At 41.7% G+C, this 18,145-nt stretch overlaps 1 protein-coding gene across 1 annotated transcript in view; it reads right to left on the bottom strand.

Moving 5' to 3' along the window:
• The window catches only part of LOC122539641 (C-type mannose receptor 2-like), a 267,205-nt gene that overhangs the window by 84,198 nt on the left and 164,862 nt on the right, over positions 1 to 18,145 (bottom strand). The gene's annotated exons all lie outside the window — the stretch shown is intronic.

Raw genomic sequence — 18,145 nt, 5'->3', positions numbered from 1 at the left:
TAGCAAGGTTAGATCTCATGGAATACAGGGAGAACTAGCCATTTGGATATAGGACTGGCTCAAAGGTAGAAGACAGAGGATGGTGGCGGAGGGATATTTTTCAGACTGGAGACCTGTGACCAGTGGAGTGCCACAAGGATCAGTGCTGGGTCCACTACTTTTCATCATTTATATAAATGATTTGGATATGAACATAGGAGGTATAGTTAGTAAGTTTGCAGATGACACGAAAATTGGAGATGGAGTGGACAGCAAAGAAGGTTACCTCAGATTACAACGGGATCTTAATCAGATGGGCCAGTGGGCTGAGGAATGGCAGATGGAATTTAATTTAGATAAATGCGAGGTGCTGCATTTTGGGAAAGCAAATCTTAGCAGGTAAGGTCCTAGGGAGTGTTGCTGAACAAAGAGACCTTGGAGTGTATGTTCATAGCTCCTTGAAAGTGGAGTTGCAGGTAGATAGGATAGTGAAGAAGGCATTTGGTATGCTTTCCTTTATTGGTCAGAGTATTGAATACAGGAGTTAAGAGGTCATGTTGCGACTGTACAGGACATTGGTTAGGCCACTTCAAGGAATATTGCATGGTCTCCTTCCTACCGGAAGGATGTTGTGAAACATGGAAGGGTTCAGAAAAGATTTACAAGGTTGTTGCCAGGGTTAGAGGATTTGAGGTATAGGGAGAGGTTGAATAGGCTGGGGCTGTTTTCCCTGGAGCATCAGAGGCTGAGGGGTGACCTTATACAGGTTTATAAAATCATGAGGTGCACGGATAGGGTAAATAGACAACTTTTTTCCCTGGGGTAAGGGAGTCCAGAACTAGAGGGCATCGGTTTAGCATGAGAAGGGAAAGAGAAACGAGACTTAAGGGGCAACCTTTTCACAAAGAGGGTGGTGTCTGTGGGGAATGGGCTGGCAGAAGAAGTGGTGGAGGCTAGTACAATTGCAATATTTAAAAGGCACATGAATGTGTATATGAAATTGAAGGGTTTGAGGGATATGAGCTGGGTGCTGGCAGGTGGGTCTAGATTGGGTGGATATCCAATGGACGAATTGGACTGAAGGGTCTGTTTCGCTATTGTACACCTCTATGACTCTATGAATCTTAACTACCTTCTGGGCAGTAAATGCTAGCCAAGCTAATGATGCTCACATCAGTCATGAATCAATAAAACAAATAGGCAAGGACTAATCAAGAACAGTCAACATGGTTTTGTTAATGGGAGATGATATCTGACCAACTTGATGAATTTTTTGAAAAGGTAACGAGGTGAAAGTAGAGTCGCAGGTAGATAGGATAGTGAAGGGGTTTGGTATGCTTTCTTTTATTGGTCAGAGTATTGAGTACAGGAGTTGGGATGAGCTCCCAGAGGAAGTGGTGGAGGCTGGTACAATTGCAATGTTTGAAAGGCATCTGGATGGGTATTTGAATAGGAAGGGTTGAGAGTGATATGGACCAAGTGCTGGCAAATGGGACTAGATGAGGTTGGGATATCTGGTTGCATGGATAATTTGGACCGAAGGGTCTGATTCTGTGCTGTACATCTCTATGACTCTGTGTGTAGATGAGGGCAATGCTTTTGATGTAGTCTACTTGGACTTTAACAAAGCTTTTGATAAGGTCCTGCATAGGAACCTGATAACAAAGCTAAGAGCTCCTGGTATTGATCCAAGGAAATTTGGCAAATTGGATCCACAATTGGCTGAGTGGCAGGAAGCAGAGAGTGATGGTTGAGTGGTATTTTTCTAACTGGAAGTCTATATCCATTGGGGTCCCACAGGGCTCAATGTTGGGGCCCTTGTTCTTTGCGGTTTACGTAAACAAATTAGTCTTGAATGTAGGAGAGACGATCAGTGAACTTGAAAATATTACAAAAATTGGTAAATAGTGAAGAGGATAGCCTTAGACTACAAAAGGATATAGATGGGATGATCAATGGCAAATGGAATTCAAACCAGATAAAGGTGAGGTGATGCATTTGGACAGGACAAACAAAGCAAGGTCGGACCCTGGGAAGCACCAAGGATCAGATGGACTTGAGTGTGCATATACACCAGTCTCTTAAGCTATCAGGACAGGTGGATAAGGTGGTCAGAAGGTTTTTTTTTAACTTGCCTTTATTTTTTGAGGCATAAAGTTTAAGAGCAGAGAGGTGATAGTGGTACTGTTTAAAACGTTAGTTGGGCCACAGCTAAAGAATTGTTCACAATTCTGGAAACCAAATTATCGGAGAATTGTGATAGCACTGGAGAAAGTGTAGAAGAGATTTTCAGGATGTTACCTGGGCTGGAGAGTTTTAATTGTGAAGAGAGATTGGATAGACTGGGGTTGTTTACCTTATACCACAGGAGATTGAAAGTGACATGATTTAGATGTATAAAGTTATAGGGTAGACACAAGAAAGATATCTCCCTTGGAGCAGGATGGGGTCATAGATTTAGATGGAGGGAAAGGAGGTTTAGAGAGGATGTAAGGAAAAACATTTTCACCCAGAGGGTGGTGGAAATCTGGAATTCACTATCTATTGGTAGAGGCAGAAATCCTCACAAGAAGTATTCAGATGTACACTTGTGATGCCAAGGCATACAAGGCTGTGAGCCAAGTGCTAGAAAATGGGATTAAAATAGTTAGATGGCTGTTTCTGACCAGTGCAGTTTCATTTCTGTGGATGTCTATGACTCTAATAACGTAAGATGTAACCTTTTTCTCATTGAATGAACTTACATACTGCCTGGACTATCCTGACTGTGTTAGTGGACTCTTGTTGCCCAGTTACAGAAGTTTAATTTTCTTTCTTCTACCATATTTTAAATTCACCAAACTGCTCACCTCATTAAAATTCATATAAATAAAACAAATCTCCAGACACCTTGTTGCCACTCAATGAACAAATTTAAAATTAAACAAATCTAAAATATTAAGAATAGGGAGGCACGGTGGTTAGCACTGCTGCCTCACAGCACCAGGCACCCAAGTTCGAATCCTGCCTCGGGTGACCGTCTGTGTGGATTAGATTACTTTAGATTACAATACTTAGAGTGTGGAAACAGGCCCTTCGGCCCACCAAGTCCACACCGACCCTCCGAAGAGCAACCTACCCAGACCCATTCCCTACATTTACCCCTTCACCTAACACTACGGGCAATTTAACGTGGCCAATTCATCTAACGTGCACATTTTTGGACTGTGGGAGGAAATCGGAGCACCTGGAGGAAACCCACGCAGACACGGGGAGAATGTGCAAACTCTACACAGACAATTGCCTGAGACGGGAATTGAACCCAGGTCTCTGGCGCTGTGAGGCAGCAGTGCTAACCACTGTGCCACCGTGCCACACATTCTCCCAGTGTCTGCGTTGGTTTCCTCTGGGTGCTCTGGTTTCCTCCCACAGTCCAAAGATTGTGCAGGTCAGGTGAATTGGCCATGCTAAATTGCTCATAGTGTTAGGTGCGTTAGTCAGACTGAAATGGGTCTGGGTGTGTTACTCTTCGGAGGGTCGGTGTGGACTTGTTGGGCCAAAGGGCCTTTTTCCACACTATAGGGAATCTAATCTAAACTAAAAGCCATGTTTTCCTGTTAACACACAAACTAAAAACGAGCTATATGCTATTCTTCCACTTTAGAACCTAAGGTCACAATCAATAATACTGTACTATAGTTCTGAACCTTCATCACACACTTCATAATGTCTTCATCTAACCTTGTTGGCTTCAGTTCTTTCCTGACACACTTACTTATCCAGTTTCACCTTAGAGTGTGGAATTAATTAGGATTGTTCTTCTTGAACAGAAAGTGTTAAGAGGCAAGTTAATACCTTCACGATGCTGTGAGGTTTGGAAGAGAAAAACCTGTTTATCTGGTAAGTTAGTGTTCAAAGACACAAGATCATTGGCAAAAGATCTTGAGCATAGGTGAGGCTTTTTCAGAGGCTTGTCAGAATCTGGAACGTTATCTGGAACTCGGATGGAATCTGATTCCATAAATAAATACAAGAAGTTGGACGATTACATTAGGATTAGGAACTTTTTCAGGGAAGGGAAAATGCTGAGACGAGAGAAAGCATGACTCCTCTTTCAATAGAAGCACCAAAGGCATAATGAGCTGAATAACTTAGTTTTGTGCTTTGGTTTCTGAGGTTCTGCTGCTACATTTAAACCACTCGGCTGCACATTGAAACTACCTTATGGGTAAGAAGTTTATCTTAACTTCCTCAAAGTACTTACTGATTACTGTCTTACATTTATGACCATAATTTTTGTTTTTTCACTTTTTCTACCTTTTCCCCACCTAGAATAATGATTTGGGGACTGAAGTTCAAATTCCACCTGTGGTGGGGCTAGGTTTTGGCACAAGTCAGAGGTTTTTCAGGGCATGTTAGATTTGAGGAAGTGTTTCACTAGCAAGTGGTGCAATGGACAAAGTGGTAATTGTTGCAAGAGAATTTTCAGTTTTGTAGCACTTTCTCCCTCAGAGTGGTTAACACTACTGAGCAAGGTTGAGGTCTTGAAGTTCACACGATGTGCTATTCAGAAGCAGCAGCAATGAAGTGGCCTGCTTTTTGAAATCCTACTGGCCTGCTTTTATAGAATCATGGAGACATACAGCACAGAAACAGACCCTTTGGTCCAACCAGTCCATGCCGAACATAATCCTAAACTAAACGGGTCCTACCTGCCTGCTCTTGGCTCATATCCCTCCAAACCTTTCCTATTCATGTCCATCCAAATATGTTTTAAACATCGTAATTGTACCTGCATCCACCTGATCCTCAGGAAGTTCATTCCACACGTCAACGACCCTCTGTGTAAAAAAATTGACTCATGTCTTTTTTTAAATGTCTCTTCTCTCCCCTTAAAAATGTACCCCCTAGTCATGAAATTCCCCACCTTAAGAGGAAAGACAACTACCATTAACTCTATCCATACCTCTCATTTTTTAATAAACTTCTATCAGGTTCACCTCTCAACCTCCTATGCTCCAGTTTACAACTTCAATTACACTTGAGTGCTGGGACTGCTGCTCACTCCCGGCCACTTTCTATTCAATACTTTCCCCCAGGAGATGGTTTTGCATTACTCTGAAGAATCAAGATATTTTCAAATCGCCATTTTCATTTCCTTATATCAAACAACTTCAGAAAAATGACATATTCATATCTCCATCAGAGACTCCAGCTCCTTGTTGGAATCACAAGGGCAGGTTTCTATCGGTACAGCTTTCCAAACCCACGTTCCCTTTGTTCAGCTGCAGCTCCAAAATGCACACAGCCTGAATCCATGCTTCAATTTCCATAGTGAGGCCAGTGAGCAAATACAAAATAATTAGCACAGGAACAGGTCATTCAGCCCATCAAGTCTGCACAGCCCTTTCAACAAGAAATCTAATCTAGTGCAACTCCCTATTCTTTCTCCCCCATTTGTTCATTTTTTAAAAATCCCTACAAGGATGAATCCAATTTCCTTTTGAAGGTTACAATTGAATCTGTATCCCATCACTTTTTCAAGCAACACTTTACAAATCTTAAATATTCCTTGTATAAACAAATTTTCTCTCATGTTGTATTCGATATAGGTAGGAAAAGGGATGGGGATGTAAGGCAGCAATTCAGGGAGCTAGAACAAACAGCATTGTTATTTCTGGCTTGTTACCCGTGCCACGTGCTAGCGAGATGAGGAATAGGGAGAGAGAGCCGTTGAAAACGTGGCTACAGGGATGGTGCACGAGGGAGGGATTCAGGTACTTGGATAATTGGGGGTCATTCTTGGGTAGGTGGGACCTATAAGATTAGATTAGATTACAGTGTAGAAACAGGCCCTTCGGCCCAACAAGTCCACACCGACCCGCCGAAGCGAAACCCACCCATACCCCTACATTTACCCCTTACCTAACACTACGGGCAATTTAGTATGGCCAATTCACCTGACCCTGCACATCTTTGGACTGTGGGAGGAAACCGGAGCACCCGGAGGAAACCCACGCAGACACGGGGAGAATGTGCAAACTCCACACAGTCAGTCACCTGAGGCGGGAATTGAACCCGGGTCTCTGGCGCTGTGAGGCAGCAGTGCTAACCACTGTGCCGCCGTGCCGCCCAAATGGGCTGGGGTACACCTGAACCAGAGGGGTACCAATATCCTGGGTGGGGATATTTGCTAATACTCTTTGGGAGGGTTTAAACTAATTCAGCAGAGGGAAGGGAACCTGAATTGTAGCTCCAGTGTACAGGAGGTTGCGAGTAGTGAGGTCTGAAATAAGGTTTCAAGGTTGCAAGAGTGCATCGGCAAGCAGAAAGGTGATTGTTGTGTGTCTACTTCAACGCCAGGAGCATCCGGAATAAGGTGGGTGAACCTGCAGCATGGGTTGGTACATGGGACTTCGACATTGTGGCCATTTCAGAGACATGGATAGAGCAGGGACAGGAATGATTGTTGCAGGTTCCGGGATTTAGATGTTTCAGTAAGATCAGGGAAGGTGGTAAAAGAAGGGGTGGTGTGAGATTGTTAGTGAAGGACAGTATTATGATGGCAGAAAGGACATTTGATGAGGACTCATCCACTGAGGTAGTATGGGCTGAGATTAGAAACAGGAAAGGAGAGGTCATCCTGCTGGAAGTTTTCTATAGGCTTCTGAAAAGTTCTAGAGATGTAGAGGAAAGGATTGCAAACACTATTCTGGATAGGAGCGAAACTAACAGGGTAGCTGTTATGGGGGACTTTAACATTCCAAATATTGACTGGAAATACTATAGTTTGAGTACTTTAGATGGATCAGTTTTTGTCCAATGTGTGCAGGAGAGTTTCTTGACACAGTATGTAGATAGGTCAACAAGTGACGAGGCCACATTGGATTTGGTACTGAATAATGAACCAGGCCAGGTGTTAGATTTGGAGGTAGGTGAGCACTTTGGTGATAGTGATCACAATTTGTTTATGTTTACTTTAGTGATGGAAAGGAATACTGTATATACCGCAGGGCACAAGTTACAGCTGGGGAAAAATACAATTATGATGCGATTAGGTAAGATTTAGGATGCACAGGATGGGCAGGGGATGAGCACAATTGAAACATGGTGCTTGTTCAAGGAACAGATACTGCGTGTCCTTGATGAGTATGTACCTGTCAAGCAGGGAGGAAGTAGTCGAACAAGGGAACTGTGGTTTACTAAAGAAGTTGAATCTCTTATCAAGAGGAAGAAGGAGGCTTATGTTAGGGTGAGATGTGAAGGCTCAGTTAGGGTGCTTGAGAGTTACAAGTTAGTCCGGAAGAGAGCGCAAAGAAGAGCCAGGAGAGGACATGAGAAGTCTTTGGCAGGTATGATCAAGGAAAACCATAAAGCTTTCTACAGGTACATCAGGAATAGAAGAATGATGTAAGAAAGGTTAGGGCCAGTCAAAGACAGTAGTGGGAAGTTGTGCGTGTAGTCCAAAGAGAAAGCAGAGGCCTTAAATGAATATTTTTCATCAGAATTCACACAAGAATAAGACAATGTTGTCGAGGAGAATACTGAAGACTATTAGATTAGACGAGATGCAGGTTTACAAGGAGGAGGTGTCAGCAATTCTGGAAAGTGTAAAAATAGATAAATCCCCTGGGGCTGGACGGGATTTAGTTTAGGATTCTCTGGAAAGCTAGGGAGGAGATTGCAGAGCCTTTGGCTTTGATCTTTATGTCACTATCAATAGAAATAGTGCCAGAAGACTGTAGGACAGCAAATATTGTCCCCTTGTTCAAGAACGGGAGTAAAGACAACCCTGGTAATTACAGACTAGTAAGCCTTACTTCTATTGTGGGCAAAGCTTTGAAGAGAATTTTAAGAGATAGGATTTATAATCATCTAGAAAGGAATAATTTGATTAGGGATAGTCGACACGGTTTTGTGAAGGGTAGGTCATGCCTCACAAACCTTATTGAGTTCTTTGAGAAGGTGACCAAACAGGTGGATGAGGATTAAGCAATTGATGTGAATTTCAGTAAGGCATTTGATAAGGTTCCCCACAGTAGGCTATTGCAAAAAATACGAGGCATGGGATTGAGGGTGATTTAGCAGTTTGGATCAGAAATTGGCTAGCTGTAAGAAGAGAGAGGGTGGTGGTTGATGGGAAATGTTCATCCTGGAGTTCAGTTACTAGTGGTGTATCGCAAAGATCTGTTTGGGGCCACTGTTGTTTGTCATTTTTATAAATGACCTGGATGAGGACATGGAAGGATTGGTTAGTAACTTTGCGGATGACACTGAAGTCAGTGGAGTTATGGACAGTGGAGAAGGATGTTGCGGGTTACAGAGGGACATAATTAAGCTGCAGAGCTGGGCTGAGAGGTGAAAAATGAAGTTTAGTGTGGAAAAGTATGAAGTGATTCACTTTGGAAGGAGTAACAGAAATACAGAGTACTGGGCTAATGGTAAGATTTTTGGTCATGTGGATGAACAGAGAGATCTGTGTCCATATGCATAGATCCCTGAAAGTTGCCACCCAGGGGTTGATAGGGTTGTTAAGAAGGCGTACAAGTGTGTTAGCTTTTATTGGTAGAATAAAATTTTCAGAGCTATGAAGTTATGTTGCAGCTGTACAAAACTCTGGTGCGGCCACACTTGGGAGTATTGCGTACAGTTCTGGTTGCCACATTATAGGAACGATGTGGAAGCATTGGAAAGGGTGCAGAGGAGATTTACCAGGATGTTGCCTGGTATCGAGGAAAGGTCTTATGAGGAAAGGTTGAGGCTATTTTGGTTAGAGAGAAGAAAGTTAAGAGGTGACTTAATAGAGGCATACAAGATGATCAGAGAATTAGACAGGGTGGACAGTGAGAGCCTTTTTCCTCAGATGGTGATGATTAGCACAAGGGGACATGCTTTAAATTGTGGGGTGATAGATATTGGACATATGTCAGAGGTGGGATATTTACTCAGAGAGTAGTAAGGGCATGGAATGACCTTCCTGCAACAGTCATGAATTCGCCAACAGTAAAAGCATTTAAATGGTCATTGAATAAACATATGGATAATAATGGAATTGTGTACGTTAGATGGTTTCACAGGTCAGCGCAACAACGAGGGCCAAAGGGCCTGGACTGCGCTGTAATGTCCGATGATCTATGTCTCTTTTGCCAAGGCCCTTAACTCTATAACTTTTGGTCATTCTCCCTTCAGTCTTTGAAAATGCAATATTTCATTATCTCAACCTTTTGCGATTCAAACTGTTTTATTAAATCTCTGCACTCTTCAATCTTTCTACAGTCAGCCATATGCATTCCACCTGCCCATTTTAAATCGACTCCGTAAGATCTCAATACTTAAAGTAAGTGAGTTAGAGCAAGATTTCCATCTCTTTGGGTTTCAGAAGTATGTATTCCTCCCTGGAGGCTGAGAATGAGAGTGACACTGATAAATATATACTTAACAAGCTATACCTAAAAAATACAACATCTGAAAAGAGAATTACAAGTGAAGCTTGCAAGAAATTAGCCAGTATTTGCCATGTGGAGCAGTGGTCCACCAAGAGAGAAATACCACATATCTTTTATCAGTGATAATTTTGATACTATTGTGTCAGAACCTGTGGAGACAACTGTACCTCACTCACTGAGTAGGAACCCTGATGGATAGGGTGGAATGCTAGTTTTGCTTTCCATCTTATATTATTCTCCATTGACTTTAAATACAGAGTAAAATTGGGTGTACATAAAATTAGCATTACATTCAAGCCCATCAATTTGGTTTAAATTGTCCCAATGAGTATAACATAGAATAAGATGACATGTATACGCTGAAGACCTATGATGGAGATAGAAACAATTTGCATTTATGTAGCACCCTTCACATCTTCACCACATTCCAGAGTGCTTCACAATGCGTTAATTGCTGAAGTGCTGTTGAATGTGGCAGCATTTTGCTTAGAGTTCAGTATAAGATTGGGACATGTCAAAGCAGATTGCTATAGTAGAGTCACTTAGGATGAATCCCCTTTGGATCAAACTCCTCCCTATAGACTGTTAAAACTCAGGAAAGCTATGAAAGGTCAATGACATCAATGTCCCTGGGGCCCTTTGCACTCAGAAGCCAAGACTATGGCGAGCTCCAGCTTCACTGCGTAAGAAATATGATATGTGTACTTGGGAATATTTTTGGCCGAGAGTTACTGCATCGTGGCAGCACTGTTCTGTTGTGGTTTGCAGCATATGTTTTTAGTTAAGATAGAAAATAAAATCATGCAGCAACGCTTGAAAAATTCCAAAGAATAGAAACTTTAAGCCTCAGTAAGAGTGATTACTTAGTTCCAGTTCCACAGGAAAAGGACTCTGTCCAAAGAGAATTAAGGGCAGGAATTGTTAATTTATTTTGTGCTCAGTCAACACTGCTTTGACCTGCCATAGTCTGAATTTGTTGAGATACGGCTATTATTAGGAGAAACATAGACTTGGAATGAGCGGTCACTTGGCTTATTGTGCTGATTCCTATCATGAATCTGTACAAGTTATCCTAACTTGTCTAAGATTTCTCATTGTGGCCTTTGACCCAATTATTTATTTGCCTGAGGAAAGAAAATTCTATAATACTGCTCCTCCAAAACTGGGCAAATACCTAAAACAACCACTTTCCTTTGTCTATTATTCATTATGAAAGTCAGCTTCTTGATTTACAATTTTCACAGCTGACAGTTCAATGATCCAAGCAACACAGGAACTATCATGTTGCCTGAACTAACAGTATTACTGGGAACAACACTAAATATTGCATTTGGAGATGCCATTTCACCTTCTCCAGACCAGAATGGTAAATTTCTTTCCCCAAAGGTGATTAGTGAAGCAATTGCGTTTTTCACAACAATCAAGATTTCAGGGCCAATAAAATTGAGACTAGCTTTAATTTCAGATATTATTCATTGAATAGAAATTGCACCAGCTGTCAACCTGTACTTGCAGAGTAGCAGCCTGGCCTCTCCATTATTAGTCTAGTTACATTACCACTGCACCATTTGTGTCTAAGCTGTCAACATACCTCTTGGAAACAGGTTTGTTGCCCGCCCCTTGTCCTTCCCAATTTTAAATTGAAGAGTTGATATGTTGTATCCTGACACATTCTGAACTTTGCCCAATTGCGCACCGTTATAGAATCTCTAGAGTGTGGAAGCAGGCCACACCAACCCTCTGAAGAGCATCCCACCCAAAGCCCCTCATTCCTGTAACTCTGCATTTCTCATGGCTAATCCACCTTGCCTGCACCTGAAGGAAACCCACACAGACACAGGGAGAATGTACAAACTCCACATGGACAATTGCCCAGAGTTGGAATTGAACCTGGGTCACCCGTGTTAAATCTCCTCTAGAATTTGACTAATTACATGTTCTTATCAAACAACAGGGAATGGGTAAGAATTTGGTGTGTTATTCCCTCATTGCACAGAAAGCTGACTTGAGAGTCGATAATCCTGAGGCTGAGAGGAGTTTCGCTGACGAGCAATTTGGCTTCATCAGTAAGATTTGCAGTGCGCTTGCTTATATTGGAAATTATGATTAGATTAGATTTCCTACAGTGTGGAAACAGGCCCTGCGGCCCAACCAGTCCACACTGACCCTCCGAAGAGTAACCCACCCAGACCCATTTCCCTTTGACTAATGCACCTAACATTATGGGCAATTTAGCATAGCCAATTCACCTGACCTGCACATCTTTGGACTGTGGGAGGAAACCGGAGCATCCGGAGGAAACCCACGCAGACACGGGGAGAATGTGCAAACTCCGCACAGACAGTCGCCCGAGGCTAGAATTGAACCGGGGACACTGGTGCTGTGATGCTATATATAACTTTATAGGACTCTGTTCTTTGCAGTCAGAAAGAGCAGTTACATGAGTAACTGAGTCATGAGTTACACTGAGTCTGTTTCAACTCAACAAAATCCATGACCACCATTCATTGATTCATTTCTCAAAGCAATCAAAACTCAACTCACTTGGTTTAAAGTTTAAGCAAAGCCTGGCAATTAACTGTCAATCAGCATTAATGGATGCATTCTGCATAGCAATGACTCTACCAGTCAGAACTTTCATCATATGCAGTGCAAATGTTGATTTTGCCCCTTGAATTGGTATTCTCGTGAATTATCTGATGAGTCCAAGTCAAAAAGCTTCAAAAAATGCTTTTTATTTCTCTACAAAATGAATTTATGACACTAGTTGAATAACAAACCCTCATTCATTCTACTGTTAATTTTACAGCCATTAGTTTTCACTCAGGTCCTCAACAAGGCTTCTAGAAAAGAAGCTTGTGACTTACAAACCTGACTGATTATCTGATGAAAGTTAATAGATTACTAGATGATGGTCATCTAGTTGAAATTATTCACCCAGATTTTCAGGCATGATTTCTGTCACAAGATCACGAGCTACAATCTTGTAGCAGCGTAAATTGATGCACTGGATTAGGATTTACCTCCAATGAGGTATCAGAGGCATGAACCTTAGTGACGTTCCTCAGGTGTCAACGTTAATCTATCTCCTGTTCATTATTTCCATTACTGTCAATTGACTACACGTGCTGGGAGTATGGACTGATGCATGGTTCTGAGGAAAGAACACAGGCCTAACGTGTTAACTTGGTTTCTCTACTGACAGATGCTGCCAACCTGGATAGTGTTTCAATATTTCCTTCAAGTATTATATTTTGCTTTTATTCAGCTCATCACCGACTGGTGGAAGAGTGTTTTTCTGTCTTGCACCATACGTGACACCCTGAAGCTACACTAGTTCTAAAAAGAATCCAAAACATATTTATTTTCTTTAAAGGATCACAACAGTGGTCATGCTAGCCAAGAATAGCAAACTAACGTTATCTGCACATCTGCTATTATCCCGTATTAACCCAGCCACAATCACAAGTTCTGCACTTGAGAAATGTGGTCATTTATTTTTAAGAAACTGAAATAACTAAGTATGCAGTCCTCCCTTGAAAAAGGGTATTTGCATCTGAAATTCAGAGGTTCTGGGATGACTGGGGAGGGGTGGTGGTCATACAGACTGAAAAACCATGCAACCATGCTTAGCAACTGTGTGCTGACATGTGGCAGAGATGTCAGTCAATTGATTCTGGCTGGTGAGCTTGACTTGGATTCAGCTTTATTCCTTTTACAAGATACTGGGACTATCCAATTCTACAGGACATACCATCTTTACTGTTTGTACTGGTTTGGGTGGTTTACTGCTCCTTTCTGTATGCTGAGTCCTGGGCCTGTAAAATTACTAATGGTACAGAATAGACCACTGCAGGTCTCAACAGATGAGACATTCGTCTTAACAAGCGTAAGAATCCAGTTTACTGCAATGATAGCAATCATTACAGTTACATTAACTTAAAAGATATAACTACTCAGGATGATCAGCAGCTGTGTAGAACACATCTGCTTGTCTCAGGAACTTTTACAGGCTCAATTGCAAAAACTATGTGATTTTAGCAGATTGAATGCAGCTTAATTGACATGAAATTTTGTTTTGAGATCCATCACCTTATACCACAGAGTGTACCACAGAGTGCACTGTGACTAGTGGATTAAGACTGGTTTGGTTAATTACTTCAGATTTAAATACTCTGAATCGGTTTTAAGAATAGGAGGTTGTTTTTCGCTATCATGAAAGAGAGCCCTATTCAGTTGTTAAGTTTACGTTCTTATATCTCCACGTGGCTCCTGAAGTTTGCCGTTGGTTGGTACAGGCTGAGTGGCTAATAGGGAGAGTATGAGATGCTATAAGGACTAGGCAAGTTGATGGTGAGAGAAGGCAGAGGACCAGAGGCCCCAACAGCTTCTGAAAAAAATTAAAACAGACTCCCAAAGAGCTGTGGCATGCCTCTAAACCAGTGAATAAAATGCCAGTGGCCTGGGAAGATGACTTGTTGGATAAGGTTGAAGACAAAGGAACTGACAGGAGGCCTAACAATGGGCTGCTATGTGAATGGAATTACACTGAGTCAGCCAAATTTGCTAAGAGTTAAAACTGCAGGAAACCAGGATCTGCCTACTCTATTGGATAAAACATTTGGGATTGCTCACATGCATGGTTAAGTCCAAAGAAGATATACACTTGGACAAAATATTCAGGATTGGTGACGTGCACGCATAATTCCAAGTAAGGCACATACTTGACACAGAGACTTGTGTATAAAAAGGCTCAAGAAATCTCTTTGTTCAACAACACTTCGAAGACTAACATTGTAAGAAGGTACCCTATATCAAAAGGTGTGGTGAAGATGTCGAGAGAGCTTTCAGCCTGGCCAGCTGTGAATTCTAATGGGTAACATTTAGGTTTAGTTACAGAAATCAGGGCAACAAATGACAGTGATCGAAATATCTCTAGTAGTTACAAGTGTATGTTATTTGTTGAAGTACTTAATATATGAATTGTTGTTTTATAGAACTCTAAGTGTCGCTACTGTATCTTTGTCTATGTATTAAGTGTTTCTCAGAGACAGGCAACAGACCCTGAACTGGGATTTTGATTGGCTCAGTTAGTTTCCCACCTTCAGTTGGCAGGCAACTGAGCTGTTCAGGCCGCTGAAAAACTTTATCAGCAACAAGTCTGTATTGAGGAGCCATCCCAAGTGGTTTCCCAACATTTCAGCAGCCTTTCCCATCCAGTTCAGAATTGAAAGGTGTGGCACTGGAAAAGCACACCAAGGAGCAGGAGAATCGACATTTTGCGAATAAGCCCTTTCCCATCCAGTTACTAACTGGATCTGTTCATGTATATAAAGCTTTTTTTTTATTGTACAAAGTATATTTTCACAATAAAGAAAAATTTTACCAGCATGCTGGTAAAACTTTTCTTTATTGTGAAAATATACTTTGTACATTAAAAAAAAAGCTTTATATACATGAACAGATCTGCATATCAGGAAGAACAAACATTGGAATCTGACATTCCCCCTAATTGCAAAATCCAAAGCATTTCTTACTTCTGCAGGACACTGTTTACCTATATTTGAGGTGACGAGAGCGTCTGACAACTGAACAGTCCCTCATTACACTTTGGCAGCAAGACCTTAGACAGTAGTCTTTCCCCACTGCACCTTGGCGGCAGCTGCCTCAAGTTTTAATGCGTCCCTCAGCACGTAGTCCTGGACCTTGGAATGTGCCAGTCTACAACACTCGGTTGAGGTCTACTCTTTAAACTGGAAGACCAATGAACTTTAGCAGACCAAAGAGTGTCTTTCATCAAGTTGATGGTCTTCCAAGGGCAGTCAATGTTTGTCTCAGTGTGCATCCCAGGGAATAGCCCGTACTGTGAAGAGACCGGTGTCACAGGGTTGCTCGGGATAAATCTGGACAAGTGCTGATAAAAATGAATCCTTGATTTCAGCTGCCACACCATTCACCTCAGACTGAGGGAAGGGCTGCATTTGCAAAGTTGCCATCATTCAGATGAAACTTTGCACCAAGGCAGAGTCTGCTCTCTCAGATAAATGTACAGATCCCATTGCAATACTTTGTCCTGTGAAATATTTATTCATAAACTAATTCATAAAAGTAGATTAGATATTCATCAGCATAAGGCACTTAGTAGGAGCTTGCTGTGTGCAAATTAGTTGGCACATTTCCCACATTGCGACAATGATTATATTTCAGAGAGTACATCTTGGCTGTAAACTTATTTAGTGCATCCTAACTTCATGAAAGATGCTGCAGAAATGTAAATATTTTGGTCTTTCTGTTCTTGGTGTTTCCTCAGCAGCCAATTTTCATACTTTCTATTCTGTGACCACCTTCAGTTCTAAAACCCTCCACGATCTCTGCACTTGTCTCATCCTAGCCCCATCCAGTAACCCATATCGGACTCAAAATATCAATTCTGTTTCTCCCTTCACAGATGCTGCCAGGCTTGCTGAGTTTTCTCAGCACTTTCTGTTTATATTTCAGATTGTTGGCACCCACAGTACTTTGCTCTTCTATCATTAAAGAGCTTTGTTTCAATTAGCTTTGACTCAATGTAGTTTAGTTTCCCACATTTGGAGATGGTAATATTTGCTATTTGATATAAGCAATGGGCTGTACATGATGCAGATGAAACTCACAGAAAAGCTTAATGTCAGTTTTGGTTTTATGATGAACGTTTTATAACAGATGGAGCACAGTCAAGGTGAAAACTGTGTGTTTACATTGCTTTGAATTGGGTTTGAAAACTCATGCTGCACCAGTCTTGCCAGAAAATACATTCAATTTTCACATCCATCTTAAACTTGTTAATGGTGGACCAAAATGAGGACGATTAAATCATGACTGACATCAATAATTCCAATAGGGAATTCAGAAGAAAAGAAACCATTTAAAGAGTCATAGAGTCATACAGCACAGAAACAGAACCTTCGATCAGACTTGTCTGTGCCAACCAAGTTTCCCAAACTGAACAAGTCCCATTTGCCCGCATCAGGCCCATATCCCTCTAAACCTTTCCTATCTATGCAACTGCCCAAATGTCTTTTAAATGTTGCTATTGTACCTGCTGCTATCACTTCCTCTGGCAGCTCATTCCATACATGCACCACGCTCTGTGTGAAAAAGATGCCCCTCAGGTCCCTTTTATATCTTTCCCACTGACCTTAAACCTATGCCCTCTAATTATGGACTCCCTGCATGCCGCCTTTTTTTGATTAACCTACATTTGTGCTAATGATTATTAATTTTGTCTACAGTAATGATATATTTAAAGGAAAGCTAGATAACTAAATGGGAGAGAAAGGAATAGAAGATTATACTGATAGGACTGGTTGGAGTGGAGTAAGACCAGACTCAGTGCAGCACAAACCCATCAGTTGGGTTAAATAGACTGTTGATCCAAAGGTCTCCTTCTTTGGCTCAGTGTCAGTGTTGCCTGAAACCAAACCTGAGAGGCAGCTGGAGATGATCTAAGGTGGTGAAGGTGCTATATAAATGTACATTTTTACAGGTAGATGGGCAGTGCTAACTTGACAGACAGAGGGATAACCTACCAATCTTTCACCAGATACTTGCAGCCCCATAGTAATTTCTGCCTGTAAAATCTACACGTATAAATTAATGGAGAAAAGTTGCATTTCGGAAAGAAAAATCTTAAATAAAAAATCTACTTATTGGGAGATAGCTTTAAAAATAAACAGCAGACCAGTAATGAACGATGTCTGTGCTCCTAGTCAAAGCTGCTGATTCACTTGGCTTGTAAAGTCTGAACAGGACTGATTGATTGTTTTAACAATTGAGATGAATCACTCAGCTTCGTCTATACTGCAATTGATGTAAGCTAGGAAACGAGGCAAGAGCTGCTTTTATGTTTCTATCACTCCCCTGAGGGAGAGACCCTGCTCTGATGACTGCCAGGCAGTCACACTCCTGAGGAAATTTTACTTTGCAATTGCAAGGTTACAAAGAGGCACAGACAATAGCAAGGTTGAAGGTCGATGAGATTTTTCCTTTGCCTTTGTGAGGGCTGCCAATCCTGCAGCTCCCAAACTGACGTCATCTTTGAAGCTGCCCGCAGGTCGTAACCCTGAGACCAGCTAATCAGTTCTCTCCCTCCACCTGCTGCAGTGCTAGGGGTTAGCATCTTTGAAGTCAGAGTTAAAAAGTCGGGTGAAGAACAGAGGGAAACTCTCCAGGCATTTCATCCCCCCAGATTTTTCTGTTTAATTCTTGTCTGTCCCAGGAGATAGGAAGTGCTTTGTCATGATGCTCCAGGCATCGTGAGTGTGAGGCCAGCTAGTCTCTGCCTGGTTGAAATGTCAGATGTAAATAGGAAATATGGTCAGGAATGTTTGGCTGTCAGACTAGAAACTCCCGGACTGATGTATTCACTGCTTAGCAATTCTCTGTGGCCTCCTCCCTTACTTTTACATTCTCTTGAAATTTCTCCATTCACTTTTAATCAGTGTCTTTCTGTTACTGATCCTTCTCCTGGTGGAAATTGTTTCTTCCTCACTCCTCTATCAAAACCTTCCATAATTGTGAACGCCTCTATTAAATCACTCTTAACTTAATTCTCTGCTCGAAGGAACACAATCTTAGCCTCTCCACTTTGAGACACTTCCCCCACTTCTTGACTGCATTCAAAACAATTATGATATCCCTTCACTCTCTGAGTCATAATCTCGCCCTGACTCACCCTCAAACACCTCAACATGTTGTAGGTC

This window comes from Chiloscyllium plagiosum, chromosome 33, assembly GCF_004010195.1.
Source record: "Chiloscyllium plagiosum isolate BGI_BamShark_2017 chromosome 33, ASM401019v2, whole genome shotgun sequence".
Classification (NCBI taxonomy): domain Eukaryota; kingdom Metazoa; phylum Chordata; class Chondrichthyes; order Orectolobiformes; family Hemiscylliidae; genus Chiloscyllium; species Chiloscyllium plagiosum.
The sequence above is the reverse complement of the archived record's forward strand: the minus strand, read 5'-3'. Positions and strand labels throughout refer to the sequence as shown.